Source organism: Aotus nancymaae, unplaced genomic scaffold (genome assembly GCF_030222135.1).
Source record: "Aotus nancymaae isolate 86718 unplaced genomic scaffold, 86718_ANA_hifiasm-v0.15.2.pri h1tg000025l, whole genome shotgun sequence".
NCBI classification, from domain to species: Eukaryota; Metazoa; Chordata; class Mammalia; order Primates; family Aotidae; genus Aotus; species Aotus nancymaae.
Window position 1 is genome coordinate 16,467,338 of NW_026988438.1, and position 19,169 is coordinate 16,486,506.

General features: G+C 34.4%; 1 pseudogene; it reads left to right on the forward strand.

Annotated features, from left to right (window-relative positions):
- The window catches only part of LOC105716275 (peptidyl-prolyl cis-trans isomerase A-like), a 34,173-nt pseudogene extending 17,475 nt beyond the window's left edge, over positions 1 to 16,698 (forward strand).
- Positions 16,699 to 19,169: the final 2,471 nt, after the last annotated feature.

The window sequence follows — 19,169 nt, forward strand, 5'->3', positions numbered from 1 at the left end:
GCTATTTCCACCACATCTTCAGTGATACATCCATTGAAGACTTGAGCCTCTCAAAGTTATATACGAAGGTTGAAATCTTCTTCCAAATTCCTGATAATGTTGATATTTCAACTTCTTCTCATGAATCATGAACGTTCTTAATGGCTTCTAGAATGGTGAATCCTTTCCTAAAGACTTTAAATTTATTTTGCCCAGGTCCATCAGAGGAATCACTATCTATGGCAGCTATAGCCTTACACAGTGTATTACTTAATTAATAAGAGTTGAAAGTCAAAATTACTTCTTGATCCATAGGCTGCAAAAGGGATATTGTGTTAGCAGGCATGAAAACAGAAATAATCTTCTTGTACACCACTATCAGAGTTCTTGGTTGACTGGGGACATTTGTAAATGAGCAATAATATTTTGAAAGGAATCTTTTCTTCTGAGCAGTAAGTGTCAACAGTGGGTTAAAAATATTCAGCAAATCAGGCTATAAACAGATGTGCTGTCATCTAAGCTTTGTTGTTCCATTTATAGAGCACAAGCAGAGTAGATTTAGTACAATTTTTAAGAGCCTATGAGTTTTGGAATGATTAGTGAGCATGGGCTTCAATGTAAAGTTGCCAGTTGCACTGGCCCCTAACAAGAGAATCAGCTTGTTGTCCTCTGGAGCTTTGAAGCCAGGCATTGACTACTCCTCTTTAACTATGAAAGTCCTAGATGGCATCTTCTTCCAATACTATATAAAGCTGTTTCATATACATTGAATATCTATTATTTAGTGTAGCCACACTTCTCCATGATCTTAGCAAGATTTTCTGGATAACGTGCTACAGCATCTACACCAACACTTGCTGCTTTAGTTGGCACTTTTATGGTATGAATACTTTTTATTTCCCCTTTAACATGATAAACCAACATCTGCTAGCTTCAAACTTCTCTTCTACAGTTTCTTCACCTCTCTGAGCCTTCAGGGAATTCAGGAGACTTAGAACTTTGCTCTGGATTAGATTTTGGCTCAAGTAAATATTGTTGCTGGTCTAATCTATCCAGAGAATTTAAGCTTTCTCCATATCTGCAATAAGGCTGTTTCACTTTCGTATTATTCATGTGTTCACTGGAGCAGCACTTTTAATTTCCTTCAAGAATTTTTCCTTTGCATTCACAACTTGGCTGCTGTTTGATACAAGAGGTCCTTCAGCCTATCTTCAGCTTTTGATGTGCCTTTTTCACTAAGCTCAATCATTTCTAACTTTTTTATTTAAAGTTAGAGATGTGCCATTCTTCCTTTCACTTGAACACTTAGAGGGTATTGTAGGGTTACTAATTGGCTTAATTTCAACATTGTTTCTCACGGAATAAGCAGGTCTGAGAAGGAGAGAGATGGAGGAATGGCTGGTCAGTGGAACAGTCAGAACACACACTACATTTATAGATTATTTGCCATCATTATGGACATAGTTTGTGCTGTCCCAAAACAATTACAAGAGTAACATCAAAGATCATTAATCATAGATCATCATAGCAGATATAATAATAATAAAGTTTGAAATGTGTGAGGATTAACAAACATGACACAGAGACACAAAGTGAGCACATGCTGTTGAAAAAATGGCACCTATGGGCTTGCTTGACACAGTGTTGCCACAAACCTTCAAGTTGTGAAAAATGCAGTATCTACAAAGTGCAATAAAGCAAAGGGCAACGAGAGAAGGTGTGCCTATATTTTTCTCTAAAGCTATCCACTGGAAATATTTCAGGATATTTTCTTTTGGACTTCTTTTTATTTATGTATGATATTTTTCAATGTATAATTTGAATTATGCTACATTTTTTTTTTGTTTTTTTAACCAGAAAAATTTCACCTAACACTTTACACTTTAAATTCTAAGTATTTTTTAATGTTAGCATTGCTTTAAGTTATGCTTTGAACAACGCTTTCATGCTTTAATGTTAGCACTGCTTTAATGCTTTAATATTAGCATTGCTTTATTTAATACCTTTAGGCTATTCAGTGTTTTTACTAAACAAGATGACATTATTTATTATTTACATCTCTAATGTGTTCCAACAGGACTTTAGTAGATTTTATCAACTCATAAATTATAAAATCTTCAATATGTAGATGAAGAAAATAGGGCAAGAGGAGAAAACAAAACATAAGCTATAATTATAAGTGAACTCAATACACAAAATATACTCCAACTGCTTCTGTACACTTAGCGGAGGGACCCACAAATCTGTGTGTAAGCATTGGCAAATATCATAGAGAGGGAGCTCAACAATTTCCCTAAGATTTTTTAAAGTATCTGAAGTGAGAGAGCGATTTCTCTCATAGCAGGACAGAAGAGGTCCCTGAGTTGTAATGAACAGCATCTTCAAAGACATCTTTAGCGCACTTTTGCACAATATTTGATTGGTTATTGACTGTAGTGGAAACAATTCTAAAGCCTCACTAAGGCTTAATAAAAAGAGGTCTGAGATCACTTAATGATAACCAGGTCAGGGGTGAGTAGGTGAGCCATTAATTTACCTGATAGGAGAAATAAATTTATGTAGTTTTTTTTTTTTAAAAAAAACTCTTCCATATAAATTATTTTATAAAATATACAAATCTACAGACTCAAGAAGCTAGGCAAACTCCAGAAAAGATAATAGAAAGAAAATCGAATGTACACAGTTCACAATCAAAATAAGACCAAAAAATATATATATTAAAAGTAGCCATGGAGGAAGTGTTGGAAGAAAGAAAGTGACATTCTCAGATGCAGAAAATTAGAAGAATTTGTCTCCATGATTCTTCCCGAAAAGAAATTCCAAATAAAAATTTTCAGGTGAAGAAAATAATACCAGAGGAAAACATGGAACTTCAGGTATGAAGAAGGAGCAATATAAATGGTACACATTTTGGAAAATGTAATAGATTATATTTTTCCTCAAGTTTTAAAAAATATATTTCATGATTGTAATAAAAAATTATAACATTGTCTAGGGAGACAGTTTCATCTATATATATAACACACGTGGGAATGACAGGACAAAAGAGAAGTAAAGAGGCCATGAGGTTGGAAGGCCTCTATGTTTTAGATGAAGTGATAAGATATCAGTCTAAGAAGACTATAAAAGCTTAGGCGTGTATATTTTAAATCTTAGAGAAACCATTAAAAAGCAATACAAAGTTATATTAGCCAAAAATCAATAAGTAAAATGTAATGCTTCTAAAAATTCAAATACCCTAAAGAAAAGTGGGAAAGGGAGAACAGAGAAGTAAAAATCCTAGAAACAAAAATGGAAAAGTAATAAAATGGTTGACTTAACCTGACAATAAAACAATTACATTAATGTAAATGGTCTAAACATACCAATTACAATACAGATTGTCGAAATGAACATAAGCTACCTATAAAAAGACATTAAATAAAATGACATAAATTGATTAAAAGTAAAAAGAAAAGATATAACATTTATATGGACAATTAAAGGAACTAGAATAGTCAATAATTGGAAAAGAAAGACAAATTTAGAGGATTCACAGTACCTGATTTAAATTTCACTATTAAATTACAGTAATGAAGAGAGTGTGGCGTTAGCAAAAGAATGGGCACAAAAATCAATGGAACAGACTAGAGTCAAGTTATAGACCTATACACAAAGTGCAACTGATTTTTGAGAAAATTGCAAAACCAATTCAATGGAGAAAGAATCATCTTTTCCACAAATGGTACTGGGTCATTTACTCTTCCATATTCAAAAGATTAAACTTAGTAACATGCACAGTATACTTTATACAAAAATTCACTCAAATGGACCACAGACCTAAATGTGAAATGTAAAACTAATGCAAAGTGATTGGACAAAATATTTGAGATCTTGGATTAGGCAATGACTGCTTAGACATAATACTACATGCATAATGCATAAAAGAAAAACAGGATTAAATGGCTTGAAAATTAAAAATATTTAGTCTGTGAAAAAATGTTAAGAAAATAAAAAGCCACAAACTTAGAGAAAATGTTTGCAAATTATCTATCTGACAAAGGACTTGTATCCAGAATATATGAAGAAGTCTTAAAACTTAATAAGAAAACTCAATAAAAACAAAAAAAATTTGAATAAACACCCCACCATAGGACAGATGGGAAATACACACATAAAAATATGCTTAACATCATTAGTAATTAAGGAAATACAAAATAAAAGCAGAATAATATTCCACTACCCATCTTTAGAATGATGAAAACACACACAACAACAAAAATATACGTGATAATACCAAGTGTTGACAATGATGCAGAAGAACAACTAGGACTGTCCCATATGATGAGTGTAAGCGGTATAGCCACTAAGAAAAATGTATTGACAGTTTCCTATATGGTTAAACATACAATTACTTTCTACCCAGAAATGTCACTTATATTTATTTAAGTGAAATAAAAACATATGTTCACAGAATAACCTTTTGACAAATGTTTATATAGCTTCACTTGCCAAAATTAGAAGCAATCCAAACATTCCTCATCTGTGGAATAAATGATCAAATTGTGTCGAATTTTTTAAAAAATCTTATTTTAGGTTCAGGGATACATATGCAGGATGTGCAGGTTTGCTGCATAGGTAAACGTATGTCATAGTGATTTGCTGCACCTATCAACTTACCACCTAGGTATTAAGTCCCGCATGCATTAGCTATTTATCCTGATGCTCTCCCTTCCCCCAGCACCTCCATACAGGCCTCAGAGTGTGTTGTTCTTCTCCCTGTGTCCATGTGTTCTCATTATTCAGCTCTCACTTATACGTGAGAACATGCAGTGTTTGGTTTTCTGTTCCTATGTTAGTTTGCTGAGGATAATGGCATCCAGCTCCATTCATGTCCCTACAAAGGACATGATCTCATTCCTTTTTATGGCTGCATAGTATTCCATGGTGTATTTGTGTATTTTCTTTATCCAGTCTATCATTGATAGGCATTTGGATTGATTCCATCTCTTTGCGATTGTGAATAGTGCTCCAATGAACATACATATGCATTTTTCTTTATAAGAATCATTTGTATTCCTTTAGATATATACCCAGTAATGGGATTGCTGGGTCAAATGATATTGCTGCTTCTAGATGTTTGAGGAATCACCACACTCTCTTCTACAATGGTCAAACTAATTTACATTCCCAAAACAGTGTAAAAGCATTCCAAAAAGGTATGAACTGCTTATGCCCACCACAGCATGCATGTATTTCAAATACATTATGCTGGCTGAAAGAAGTCAGACTCAAAAGTTTACATGTGTGTGATCTCCTTTGTTTGATATTCTAGAAAAGGCAACACTATATAAATAGAAAACACTTCAGTGATACCAAGGGTTAAGGAAGTTGTTCTGACAATTAAGTGGCAGCCATGGACAACTTTTTGAAGGGGATGAGATTTGACGAAACTGTTCTGTACCTTGCTTATAGTAGTCATTACATGACTCTGAATATTTGTCAAATCTCACAGAACTACACAACAAAAAGACTGAATTTTACTGTATATAACTTAAAAATGTATTTTTAACATTTAAAATATCTCCCAAACTTTCTGAGTAAGAAAACTGAAGCCAGATTAATATGTAGTGCTTTTTTCTTAAAAGAGAATGAATAATTCACCATCTTTAGCTCTCTTCATTACCCTAACATTTCATCTTAGCAAAGAAAAGGAATCGAATTCTTGCCTTCCTATAATAAGGACATCAATATACTCAGTAGTGTTGCTAAAATGCTGTGTCAAAGAGATGGGAGGTAAAAAGGAAGAGAAAATATGCTCTTTGATAAATCACTGCTCTTACATGTGTGGTTGTTCCATAAGCAAGGGAGTTGCTATCTTGGTAGTTTTCTAAATAGAATTGTCTAACAGCAAGAATCAATGAAGCCAGTGGCTGATTAATGAGCATGAAAACACAGAAGGCTGCTGTCTTTGTTAATAGTGAAAAACAGACTTTATGAATAATTGAGCAAAAGACATATATTGTGTGACTCATTTTCTCTATCCCCACTTTATTGTTCTCAAGAACTGCATAGTGATGAAAATTAAACTTTCATAAATAATATATAAATTTTTGTGTTTGTTTTTGTTTATTTGTTTTGGTGGTAAATATGGATGAGTGTTGTGGGATCAGCTTGATTCAATCCTATAAACAATATCTAAGGTAGTTAATGTCAGTCTTTAACTTCTCAGTATTTCTTTTCCTAAACTGTCATTATCTATCTTACTCCATATCTGCCTCTCTTTATTCTGTGCAGTAGAAGAAAATAAAATGCTTTTTACTTTAGGTGTGTTATGGATTTTACCAATTCATCCTTAAGGCTTTCAGTCTTAATGGAACTGGAAACTCCATCAGGTCTTAAACACCTTGGCAGCTGTTTCTGAAACTAGCTGGTCAAATGGAAAAAAATATCCAAGTAGATATATAGAAATTACATGTAACTATTTTCTTACAATTAATTTTCTGCTCTTAATCCTTCCCCCATGCACAGGTTACATTGTTGTAGTGGTCATGGAAATAGTAGAGATCAAGAGAATTGATAGAACAATAATTAAAACATAGACCTTATATATGAATATAAGTACAGATGCATAATTATTTTACTCTGTATCGGATCATTCTGATAATTTGAAATTTCTCCATTCAAACAGAAGTACACTAAAGACAAAAGACAAAATTTAATTTAATTTGAATAATTTTCTGAATGTCTAAGTGTTGATCTCTAAATTAACTGTTGATGAATAAATAAGAGGATTTATTAAAAGTTAAACAACATACCGATTTCTTCCTCTGCCCAATTTACTGAGGTGTGCCCCAAATATATTAAAAACCCATGTTTACAATGAGTGTCAGTGTTTAGGATCCAGAGGTCAGGAATGAAAGGTGTGTGAACAACACAGGATGGAAATATAAGAGGTAATGATCGCAGAATGGGAAAATAGGTCGATCCATGAGACCTTCAGAAAAAAATAAATGGGGAGATTGAGTGGTCAGTGTTTCCTTCGGTGTCACCCTAGTAGGAAACTCAAGTAAGCGACTCCTTTGTCTCTACTTCTGGAATTTTCCCAGCCTCCTTCTTATTCCATAGTCACCATCTCCTTCCCTCATGTCTCATAATCTTGTCCCCATCCCCTCTCAAGTTCAATTTTCCTGTATCAGATCATTATCAGTAACTTAGATCTCAAGGAGTCTCTGCTTTAACTACTCAGAAGGTGGTACGTTAATGGAAAGGAGTCTAATCTTTCTCTAATAGAATAAAATGTCTCTTTGAAATACAACTAGAAATATATGTCTCCCAGACAAACAGTATGTGTAGTTACATTAATACAATACTATACCTCAGGTGTATTTGGACTTAATGGAATCACCATGAGACACAAGTATCATATATATTATTTTCTCCCCCCAAAATATGTCTTCCAACTTCTGAACAACTGATTCTTAATCAAACTTTTGGAACAAATACCAATGGGTAGCAATTTCAGATAGATATATTTGTATCTGCTTTGCCTCCTTCATTAATAAAACTTTCTGGATACTAGAGACAAGACTAACCCTTTTGCTAGATTAGTAAGGAAGTTAGAGCATCTACTTTGTTCCATAAGCCAGACTCTAGATAAAAGGAAATTAATCACCATCAATGTGTCTTTTATATAGAAATGTGGGTGTGCTCCATGCTTGGCCATTTCAAAAGAAACTAAACAGATCACTTTCTTCCCTCTGGGATCTTAAAATCAAATATAGGCCATTTTAATGAAGCCATAGAGATCCAGGAAACACATAAATGAAATAAGAAGTATTTATCAGTCAAGAAATAAATTGACTTAAATGAGAGCTAATCCTCTTAAAAGGATAATCTGCAAAGCTCTCTGAACGACTACAATGTATCCCTTTGCAACAGAGTGATGGGTTGCATTGGTGTTGGTCTCCCTGAAGCCCTTGCTTTCCCATCTCTGAAACTATGGAGGCCTTTTCCCTGCATCCAGGACATCACAATTACCAAGGATCCTCTCTCAGACTTAACACTGCACCTGTAGGAGATTTTAAACACTAATCGGACTCTCTTGAGTTTCTCTAGTCATTCCAGACCTGAAGCTTTATCTTCCTTTTTGAAAATAATGAATTCCTTTGTTGTGATATGCTGATTTAGTTAAAGAACATTAAGAAAATCTGGCCTCATATAAATTGGAAAATAGAGGAGTGTTTTAATAACCTTTTTAAGATAATGTGATACTATACTAGAACCTGACAAATGGTAGTTTCTTATAGGTTATTTGCAATATGAAATCTGAAATCAATAAACACTTTATATACTCTCACATTAAGTTGATTTGTCTATTTTCAATTTTGAAGAAAACCTTTATGAAGATCTGGAAACATCACGCATTTGTCATTTGGAAAATATTGGATCACTGAGTTATGCAGAGCTTCTAAATGTTGATACATTTTATTATACAATATAAAAATTACACTTGTTAATATATCTAGCAATATTTTTAGAAAAGTCTTTATGTATTAGGAAGCTGACAGGCTCATGTTTGTGGATACAGATTTTCTAACTTTCTAATTTTTACTTGTGCTTTCTAGTGGCATGCAGTGGCTCATGCCTGTAATACTAGCACTTTGGGAGGCTGAAACAGGAGGATCAGTGGAGCCCAGGAGTTCAAGGCTGCATTAGCAAGATCATACCACTGCACTCCAAGCTGGGTGACAGAGTGAGACCCTATTTCAAAGAAAAAAAAAAGATTTCTAATTACAGTATTTTCAGAAGTGTGCTATGGTTGATTTGCAATGACTTATGAGACCTGATTATCTTTTCCCTGCTCTGTGTTTAATGACACCAAGTTGATGATAGCTTGAAATTAGTCATGCCGGGAGTATTTACACCACAAAAATTGGCTACAAATATACAAATTAAGCTTTCTTTTTGCCCCCCGAAAGCTAGTTGTTAAACATTTTCAGCATAAAGCTGTTTGTTTCCTTGAAGCAACAGGCTTATATTTTATTGAAAAGATACTTTCTACCAAATATCCTATATTTGAATAAATATGTTTGTCTGAAAGTTGTCTTTAAAAAATAAAAATATTTTATGAAAAAGTAGAGAATTAATATTGCAATTCAAACTATTGGACAGGTACTTCTCCTCAGGAAAATCAATATACTTTTTAGTGTACAATATGCTTTATGCATATTTCCCTTTCCTTGAAATAGAATAAGAAAGGCATGTATTCAAATGTCAAAATGTAATAAAATTCATAATTTTTTACTGTTTCATCAAAACATTCCTAAAGAGCTTGAAGTTTTATCCACCATTTCTTCTCAAAACTAGCATAAATGTCAACATGGTGGAAAATGCAAATGGCATCTTAGCATATATATGGAAATATCTTTTATGAATCCTCTGAAAGTATCTCAAGATCTCCATGGTCCTGTAGTCTATACTGTGAGAATCACTGTTTCAGACAACAAAAGCCTAAGAAAAAATGCTACCACAATACTTTCACTTAAAGAGTCGAAAAAAATTGCCTAAATAAGGAAAATGTTATCAGCAGGAGAATTTGAGATGCAATTCAAGAAAGAATAATCAAAAAGTAAAGTAAACATGAATTAAATAAAAATTAATATGAAATAATTAGTATGAAATAATAATGTATATATTGCGGTATTAAATAAGCAAGAGGGAACTAAAATAGTAAGCAATAAAAGCTTTTAATTCAGGAGATAAGACAATTGAAAATAAGATATTTGAAATTCTTGATTTGTGTCAGATGAAAGATAAGATACTAACTTTAAACTATGGTAAGTCTGATATGAATGCTAAAACTTTCCATGGAACTCCTAAAATACTTTAAAAAGTGTATATATCCTACATTATCTTATGTGTAGGCAGAAGAAAAATAAAAAGAAGAGAGTAGAGGGAAAAAAGACTGAAAAAGGTCAAAATGGCGTTCCTAAATATATATGTAATTAAAACTAGCAAAAGATCAATTAACTTACTTCATTAAAAGGGAAAGATTGAGGATTTTCACCTTTGCGTATGATACAGTAGTTTGTAAAAGACCAACCATCCATTGAGAGTAATTGCTGGTTGTACAAAAATGAATCAACAACCACCTGAACACATCAAAGAGCAGCAGAAGCACACAGAGCTTGAGAAGCCTAGATTCCTGAGAGAATGAAAAATGTAGTGAGGTGTCCATGACATTCTCTGCCTCTTTCTTCCTTGAAGCATTTGCTAATAACTTTATCAACCTAGAGATAAAGCAGAAAACAGCAGTATTGATACTTCACATTCTCAGAACACTGGGGGAACAAATATCAGAGTTAAAAGCTATCAAGAGAGCAAGAGCTGGAGGGACCAAGATCCACAGAGAAAAAGCTTGATGGTCTGAATTGCTTTTTCTCTTGACATATTTTCTAAGTCATATGTTGGGTAAGATAAGAGACTTAAAAGCTGAGAAACAGTTCTCTTGTGAAATTTTATACTTTGACATAGATTTTCTTGACCATATGAAGCACAATTATCTTAATGTCCACATATGATGCTTCCAAAATCTAGTTCATCTGTGGACCTGTTTCTATTTGCTTTCTGCTTTATTTGCTTTTGATCATTTTTGTCATGTGGTTGGTCTCCTACATTTTTATTTGAATACTTAAAATAATGTGTGTGATGTAGTAGATTATCTGTTTGTTGCCATCTTTGCCAAGAGGGAATTTAATTTTCTTCTGTCAGTCAGTTAGAATAGGGCAGTACCTTACTTGTGTGATATGAACATTTGCATATTGATAAAATTTTTAATCAAAAGAAAATCTAATAATTCTAAACTTAGTTACTATTAATGACATAGTTTAAAAATATATCAAGCAGAAAATAAGCAGAACAACAAAGAAATAAAAATTTCCACCATTTAACACATCTTTCTCAGTGATCTATAAATCCAAAACACAATCCCCAATAAAGGCATATATTGAACAAAAGGATGGATAAATTTGAACTAATAAAATCTGAACACTACATTAAGAATTAAATTATTTATATTTTTAAGTTAACCTAGAACATTTACTAAAATTGGCCAGGCATTAAGCCATTAATCAAGGCAATAAATTTTAATCCAACAGCTTATTTTCTCTGACCAAAATGTAATTTAAATAGAAATCAATCACAAAATGTATCTTTAAAAACCATATACAACCCCATGAAAAAGTGGGCAAAGAATATGAACAGATACTTTTCAAAAGAAGACATTTATGCAGCCAAAAAACATATGTAAAAAAGCTCATCATCACTGGTCATTAGAGAAATGCATATCAAAACCACAATGAGATACCATCTCACACCAGTTAGAATGGTGATCATTAAAAAGTCAGGAAATAACAGATGCTGGAGAGGATGTGGAGAAATATGAACAGTTTTACACTGTTGGTGGAAGTATAAATTATTTCAACAATTGTGGAAGACAGTATGGCAACTCCTCAAGGATCTAGAATTAGAAATACCATTTGACCCAGCAATTCCATTACTGGGAACATACCCAAAGGATTATAAATCATTCTTCTATAAAGACACATGCACATGTACGTTTATTGTAGCACTGTTCACAACAACAAAGACTTGGAACCAACCCAAATGCCCATCAATGATAGACTGGATAAAGAAAATGTGGTACATATACAGCATGGAATACTACATGGCCATAAAAAAGGATGAGTTCATGTCCTTTGCAGATACATGGATAAAGCTGGAAACCATCGTTCTCAGCAAACTAACACAGGAACAGAAAACCAAACACCGCATGTTCTCACTCATAAGTGGGAGTTAAAGAATGAGAACACATGGACACACAGAGGGGAACATCGCACACCAGGGCCTGTTGGGGGATGAGGGGGTAGGAGACGGATAGCATTAGGAGAAATATCTAATATAGATGACGGGTTAATGGGTGCAGCAAACCACCATGGCATGTGTATAATAACTATGTAACAAACCTGCACATTCTGCACATGTATCTCAAAACTTAAAGTATATTTAAAAATATACAAATATTTGGCTATTTAAACAGTCTCATAAATAATTCATAGACAAAATATTATAACAAAAATTAGAAAATATCCAGAACTAAATAATAAGGAAACTAGAGCATCTCAAAATGTTTAGGATGTATCTAAAAAAAATAAGGAAATTTTATACACTTAAATACCATGTTTAGAAAATCAAAGACCAGAAGTGAATGAACTAAGCTTCCAATTTAAGTTCAGAAAAGTCTAGCAGAGTAAATTTAAAGAAAGTAGAAGAAATAAATATAAATCATCTAAGCAACCACTACACACCTATTAAAATGATTAAAGCTGAGAACACTAAGTGCTGGAAAAGATATGAAGCGACAGGAACTCTCATTCATTGTGGTATATTGGAGGTGCTAGAAATCTCAAAAGTATAGGAAGAGGGCAGGCATGGATAAGACATAGAACAAAAGCAAAACTAAATTATTTACAGTTTATATGAGTTGCCTACATATAAAATCTGAAAGAATACACAAACAAATGTCATGATTAATAAAAGAAGTCAGCAGGGTCACTGGATATAAGGTCGATATGTGAAAATCAATTACACTCCTATGCATGAGTAACAAGGAGTTAGAACATGTAATTAAAACAAAAGCTATCATGTTCAATAGCAACAACAGCTACAAGATGTCTCAAGTACATAGTAGTAAACCTAACAATTATATTATAAAACAATTCTGGAAGACATTCAAAAAGATCTATGTAAATGAATAGCCATCATAAAGAAGGAGCTGACAAAAGATGAGGCTGGAAATGTAGTCATGGTCAGTTCACGATGGGTCTTTGAGGTCCTATTAAATGGTTAGAAATACCTCTGAGTGCAATGAGTAACTATTGACGGGTTTGAGTAGAATATAAATATGAGCTATATGAGATTGTGATCATTCTGCCAATGGTATGGTGAATAGATTAAAGAGGGGCAACACTGGTGATAAGGTAACAAACTAGGAGGTTACTTGAATTTTCCTGGTGTGATTGAAGGTAAGCTAAACTACAGTGGATGCCCAAAATGTTCTTTGTGGTCTGATCCCTGTCTACCTCTCCAGCCCCATCCTTTGTCAACTCCCATCTTATACTCTATGCCCTGGGTATTCTTGTAATTCAATGAAATCTACATGGTTTCTCATACCTACAGACCTGTTGTGTAACTGCCTGCTGGGACATCTCCAGGCTCCTCTTCCCTGATTTTGATCTGGATAATAGTCATCTTTCATATCTAAGCTCTACTGTTGCATTCATTTGGAAAACTCTTACTGTTCTTTCAAAGATGACGCAGTTTGTTCCCATAATATTCTTTTCATACGTCTATGGTAAAACCTAAAACATTGTATTGAAATGCTCTCTTTTTCTGCCTTCCCTACTGACTGAAATTGTCTCTCCATCATGAAGCTGGGTCTTATGAACTCTTGTATTCCTAAAGATCTCAAAGTTTTACCCACTATTTCTTTTCAAAACTAGCATAAATGTCAACATGGTGGAAAATGCAAAAAACATCTAGTATCTATATGAAAATCATTTTTATAAATCCTCTGAAAGTACCTCAGGATCCCCAAGGTTCCATAGTCTATCTGTACTTTAAGAATCACTGCTTTAGACAACAAAAACATTAAAAAAAACCTGCCTTTATACTCTCACTTAAAGAGTCCAAAAAAAATTGCCTGTAGAAGGAAGATGTTATCAGAAGAATTTGAGATGCAATTCAAGAAAGAATAATGAAAAAGTAAACATGAATTAAATGACAATTCATACAAAATAATTAGGATAATTAGTATAATGTTTTAAAATCCCAAGTATATACTTGGGATTTAAAAATATTGGTTGAAGGAAGAAATAGAGGGGAGTGGGGAGGGGAGGGAAGATAATTCTGCCCATTGTTTAATATTTCAAAGCATTTTTCAGATCCTAAACCGAAGACCAATGATCACTTGTTTAGTGCCATTGTGAAGCTTAAGTCTGTCTGGAAAATGTAGCTCATGTAAGATTTCTACTTGCATAACCTTAACCTTGGGTGGAGGAAGTGGTAATCGTTGGCCTGAATAAGGGTATAAAGCAGGAGTTGGTAAGCTGTGGCCTGTAGACATATCTGCTCTTTGATTCTGTTTTGTAAGTATATACTGGAACACAATAGCATTTATTCATTACATACTATCTATGATTGCTATTATCCTACAACAAGAGAGCTAAATAGTTGTGATGTAGGTGATATGACTCATAATGTCAAAAATATTGACTATCTGGCCTTTTATCAAAAAACTTTGACAACTCATAGTATAAAGAGCCAGCACTCACATGATCAGCTGGGAGTACAATTAAGGTTGTCTCCTGATGACAGAATAATGCAATAGAACCTCTGTTTATTCCTTTGTGTAGTAGATTGGGTTAGGCAAGAAAACAAGGCACCTTGGGGCAATAGAATCATTGTACACACACACACACACACACACACACACACACACCAATTAAAGTGACAAACCAAAAGAGAGGAGAGGGAGAGACAGCCACTGACAAGAATTAATGGTTGAATAGTGTCAGACATAATCATCATACCAAGCCTAGGTTTTTCCCTTTTTATTTTAAAAATAAATCTCTAAAAGATATATGGCTGATAGTCTTGGAGGCTACTTTGTTTTTATTTTAGGAAAATAGCCCATCTGAGACTATGAAGCTCTTATTATCAAAGTGTTTCCTTTTACAAAGATGCAAGTTAAAGCCACTATGAAATATTACCTCATATCTGTCAGAATGGCTACTATGAAAAAGATAAAAGATAATAAGTATTGGTGAGGGTGTAGAGAAAAGGGAACCCTTGGACACGGTTGGGAATGTTAATTTAGTCATTGTCGAAAACAATATGAAGCTTCCTCAAAATATTAAAATGAGAACTACCATATGATCTAGCAATCTCACTGCTGGAGATTTATCCAAAGGAAAGGAAACCAGTATGTTGAAGAGAAATTTGTACTCACAGGTTTATTGCAATATTATTCACAATTGAGAAGATCTGAAATCAAAGAATTTTTACCTTTTGGGGCAATGACATATTTGTATCAACTACAGTTATTTCCCCAGGAAGGCCTTTTTTGTTGCTGTTGGTTTTGTTTAAAGACCAGGTCTTGGGGCCGGGCGCAGTGGCTCATGCCTGTAATCCCAGAACTTTGGGAGGCCGAGGCGGGCGGATCACGAGGTCAAGAGATCGAGGCCATCCTGGCCATGGTGAAACCCCGTCTCTACTAAAAATACAAAAATTAGCCGGGCGTGGTAGCACATGCCTGTGGTCCCAGCTACTTGGGAGGCTGAGGCAGAAGAATTGCTTGAACCTAGGAGGTGGAGGTTGCAGTGAGCTGAGACTGTGCCACTGCACTCCAGCCTGGCAACAGAGCAAGACTCCGTCTCAAAAAAAAAAAAAGACCAGGTCTCACTTTGTCACCCAGGCTGAAATGCTGTGGCGCAATCAAAGTTTACTACAGCCTCGAACTCCGGGGAGCAAGTAATCCACCTCCGGATTCAGACTCCTGATTATCTAGGACTACAGGTATGCATCACCATGCCTGGCAAATTATTATTTTTTAATTTTTATAGAGAGGTGTGGTCTCACTGTGTTGCCCAAGCTCATCCAGGGAAGCTTTATTATATAGATTATTTTTAGAGATCTTGATTTAATCTAAATAAAGGGTACACTGATAATTTACATAATTTATTATGGCTATGTTATCACTTTCAAGAATTCATCTAAAAGACCAAGATCATTTTAATATTGGGAAAAAATCATATTTAGTATCCATTTATCAAAAATGAAAAGTGATAACTCTGAAAATATCATACTGATTAGTTTTACTTGGATGCTTCAAAGAATAATTAAACAAACCATCAATTAATCATTTTGCAATTACATAAAAAATAACTCCCTCAGACAAATGTTAATATAGTTTTGTGACAAGCTATTTTTTTTTATCTGTCCTTTTAGGGTAGCAAAATTATGTGTTTCAGTATTTCAAGCAAAATATTGGTACATTTGTTCTTTATCGAGCAGTATTTATTTCATTACACATTTATCTTTTTATATGCCTTAAGATCGTCTTAAAAAGGTGTGTGTTAGGCTTTGCAGACGCCACTGCCAGGAGCCCTGCACTATCACCCGTGGTCAAACCCACCGTGCTCTTCTACATTGCTGTCAATGGCAAGCCCTTGGGCAGTTGTCTCCTTCGAGCTGTTTGCAGACAAGTTTCCAAAGACAGCAGAAAACTTTCGTGTTCTGAGCACTGGAGAGAAGGGATTTGGTTATAAGGGTTCCTGCTCTCACAGAATTATTTCAGGGTTTATGTGTCAAGGTGGTGACTTCACATGCCATAATGGCACTGGTGGAAAGTCCATCTACAGGGAGAAATTCGATGGTGAGAACTTCATCCTAAAGCACACAGGTCCTGGCATCTTGTCCGTGGCAAATGCTGGACCCAACACAAACGGTTCCTAGTTTCTCATCTGCACTGCCAAGACTGAGTGGTTGGATGATAAACATGTGGTCTTTCACAAGGTGAAAGAAGGCATGAATATTGTGAACGTCATGGAGCACTTTGGGTCCAGGAATGGCAAGACCAGCAAGGAGATCACCATCGCTGACTATGGACAACTCAAATAAATTGGTCTCGTGATTTATTTTAACCACCAGACCATTCCTTCTGTAGCTCAGGAGAGCACCCTTCCAACCCCATTTGCTCCCAGTATCCTAGAATCTTTGTGCTCTCACTGCAGTTCCCTTTGGGTTCCATGTTTTCCTTCATCCTTTCCATGCCTAGCTGGATTACAGAGTTAACTTCACTATTATGAAATGAAAACTAAATAACAAAAAAGGTGTGTGTTAACATAAGTCCTAGTAACAAGTGTCAAGAACAAGTGTATTTTTTAAAAGTCCAAATCCTGATAAAACTCTAGCCCTTTAATTGTATTTTCTTCTGTAAGTTAATTAATCTCTCAAAATTTTAGTTTTTGATCTAAAAAATGAAGATAATGACAGTACTTATCTCGTAGGGTTATTGTGAGGATTAAATGAGTTAATAAATGTAAAGCTATATCACATGTTCTGGCATACAGTAAGTGCTCAAAAAATACTAGTTATTATTTTTATGCTATGGACACTGGAGAAGCTAATTATGGGTTTTACCACCTATAAGAGCTTTTTGGTGAAATCAGTTGTTATACAAATAAGCTTTCTTCTAATTGACTGGGTTTTAGTTTTTGTGTTTGTATTTGAGGGTTTTGTCTGTTTTGTTTTCTTGTTTTTAGTAAGTTGGTTTTTCTTCAATGTATTTTTTTAAAGTAGTCTAGCTTTATCCGGTTTCCTTGGAAAATTGAAATTTGGACCACAATTACCTGGCAATATATTTTAATAAACATGGCAAACATATAGCACACATGCTACCACCTCCCTCTCCCACTTTAGGAAAAACATCATTAATCAATGACAGCACTTCTCTTCCAACTGAGTTCTAATGCAGGCTCAGAATCCTTCTCAATATATCACTTCTGGAAGGCAAGAGCAGCAGATCAAAGATAATACATGAGCTGAAATCCAGTTGGCATTCCTGATTTAGGACATAGTGCCTGTTAAATTCTCATTCTCTAATATTTTCTCTTTCAGTACCTTCCATTCCTTTTGGTTCTTCTATTTAACACACACCCTTTTATCTGCCTGAGTTTATCAATGATTTTTATCTACCAGTGATTGCCACCCACCCATCATATCTAAGATCCACTGCTAATACAGATACTGAGATGTTCATTATTAAATTTCTATACTGTAAGGAGCTATTCTTATGGAGTTTACAGTCTAGTAGATTATATGCACATTAACATAGGGTCACACTTACACTTTTAAATTATAGTTAAATTAAATGCTGTGAAAGGGTCCTGATTAAATCTAGTGAATCAGAAAAGTCTTCCTTAAAGTAGTGGTGATTTTGCTGAAATGTAAAACATGAATAGGACTCAAATATATGCAGGAGTTGGGTAAGAATTAATCCAGGCAGAAAGGTCAGTCTGACTGAAGGCTGAGAGATAAAAGGGGTTCAGTATGAGCAGGCCAGTGGTAGGAACTTAGATTTGAGGGTAGTAAGACATGTGCCTAGACAGGCGGACAAGGGCCAAATCAGCTAAAGGCATTGTCTACACATTAAATATTTGTGACTTCATCATAGGAACAAGTTGAAACCATTAAAAGGATTAAGCAAGAGAGTGAAATGATCAGATTTGTGTTTTTAAAGATTATTCTGGGCACCATATGATAGGCTGATTAAAGAGGAATAAGAATGTATGCAAGAAATCTAAATGGGAAGTTATCAGAGTAGTCAAGTAAGAAATAATAGTAACAGATAATGGAGAGAAATAGAGACAGTAAAGTTATTTAAGAGATAAAATCAACAAAGCATTATGATGCATTGCACATGATAGGTGAGAAAAAAGGAGGTCATGAATGATTTCTGGATTATAAAATTGGGGGCATGTGATGCCACTCACTAAGTTAAGAAATGTATAAGAATCATGCTTGAGTGGAAGAGCATATGCTCAGTGTTAGGCAATCTTGGGTGGCTATGTATTTGAAATATCCAAACAGTGACAAGTATGCAGTTAAACAAATAGCTCTGAAACTCAAAGGAGAGCTCTTAGACACATAAATTTGGTATTCATTGATGTATAGTGATCATTTAAGTTAAGTATGTGGATAATAGTATACAAAGAGATAGTTAAAATAGTGATGAGAAATGGCCCTATAAATCAAATTTGAGATCCCTGACACTTACATGTCAGGTAGGTAAAAAACAAAAACAGAAACAAAACAAAACCCTACAGAAGAGAAGAACTTAAGGAATGGAAAGATAAATAGAAAAGAAAGCAGAAAAAAGTTCATATAGTATCATGGAAACCAAGAAGATAAAGTATTTAAGAAAAGAGGGCAAAGTTAAGAGCATCAAGCGTTGCTGAAGTTAGTCAAGATGAGGTTTACATTTCAACACAGAAGTCACTGGGAGATCCTACATGGGAGCTAATGGTGGTGTTTGAAACTAGATTAGAACTAACCGAAGACTGATACGAGAAGACATGGCAACTGGGAGC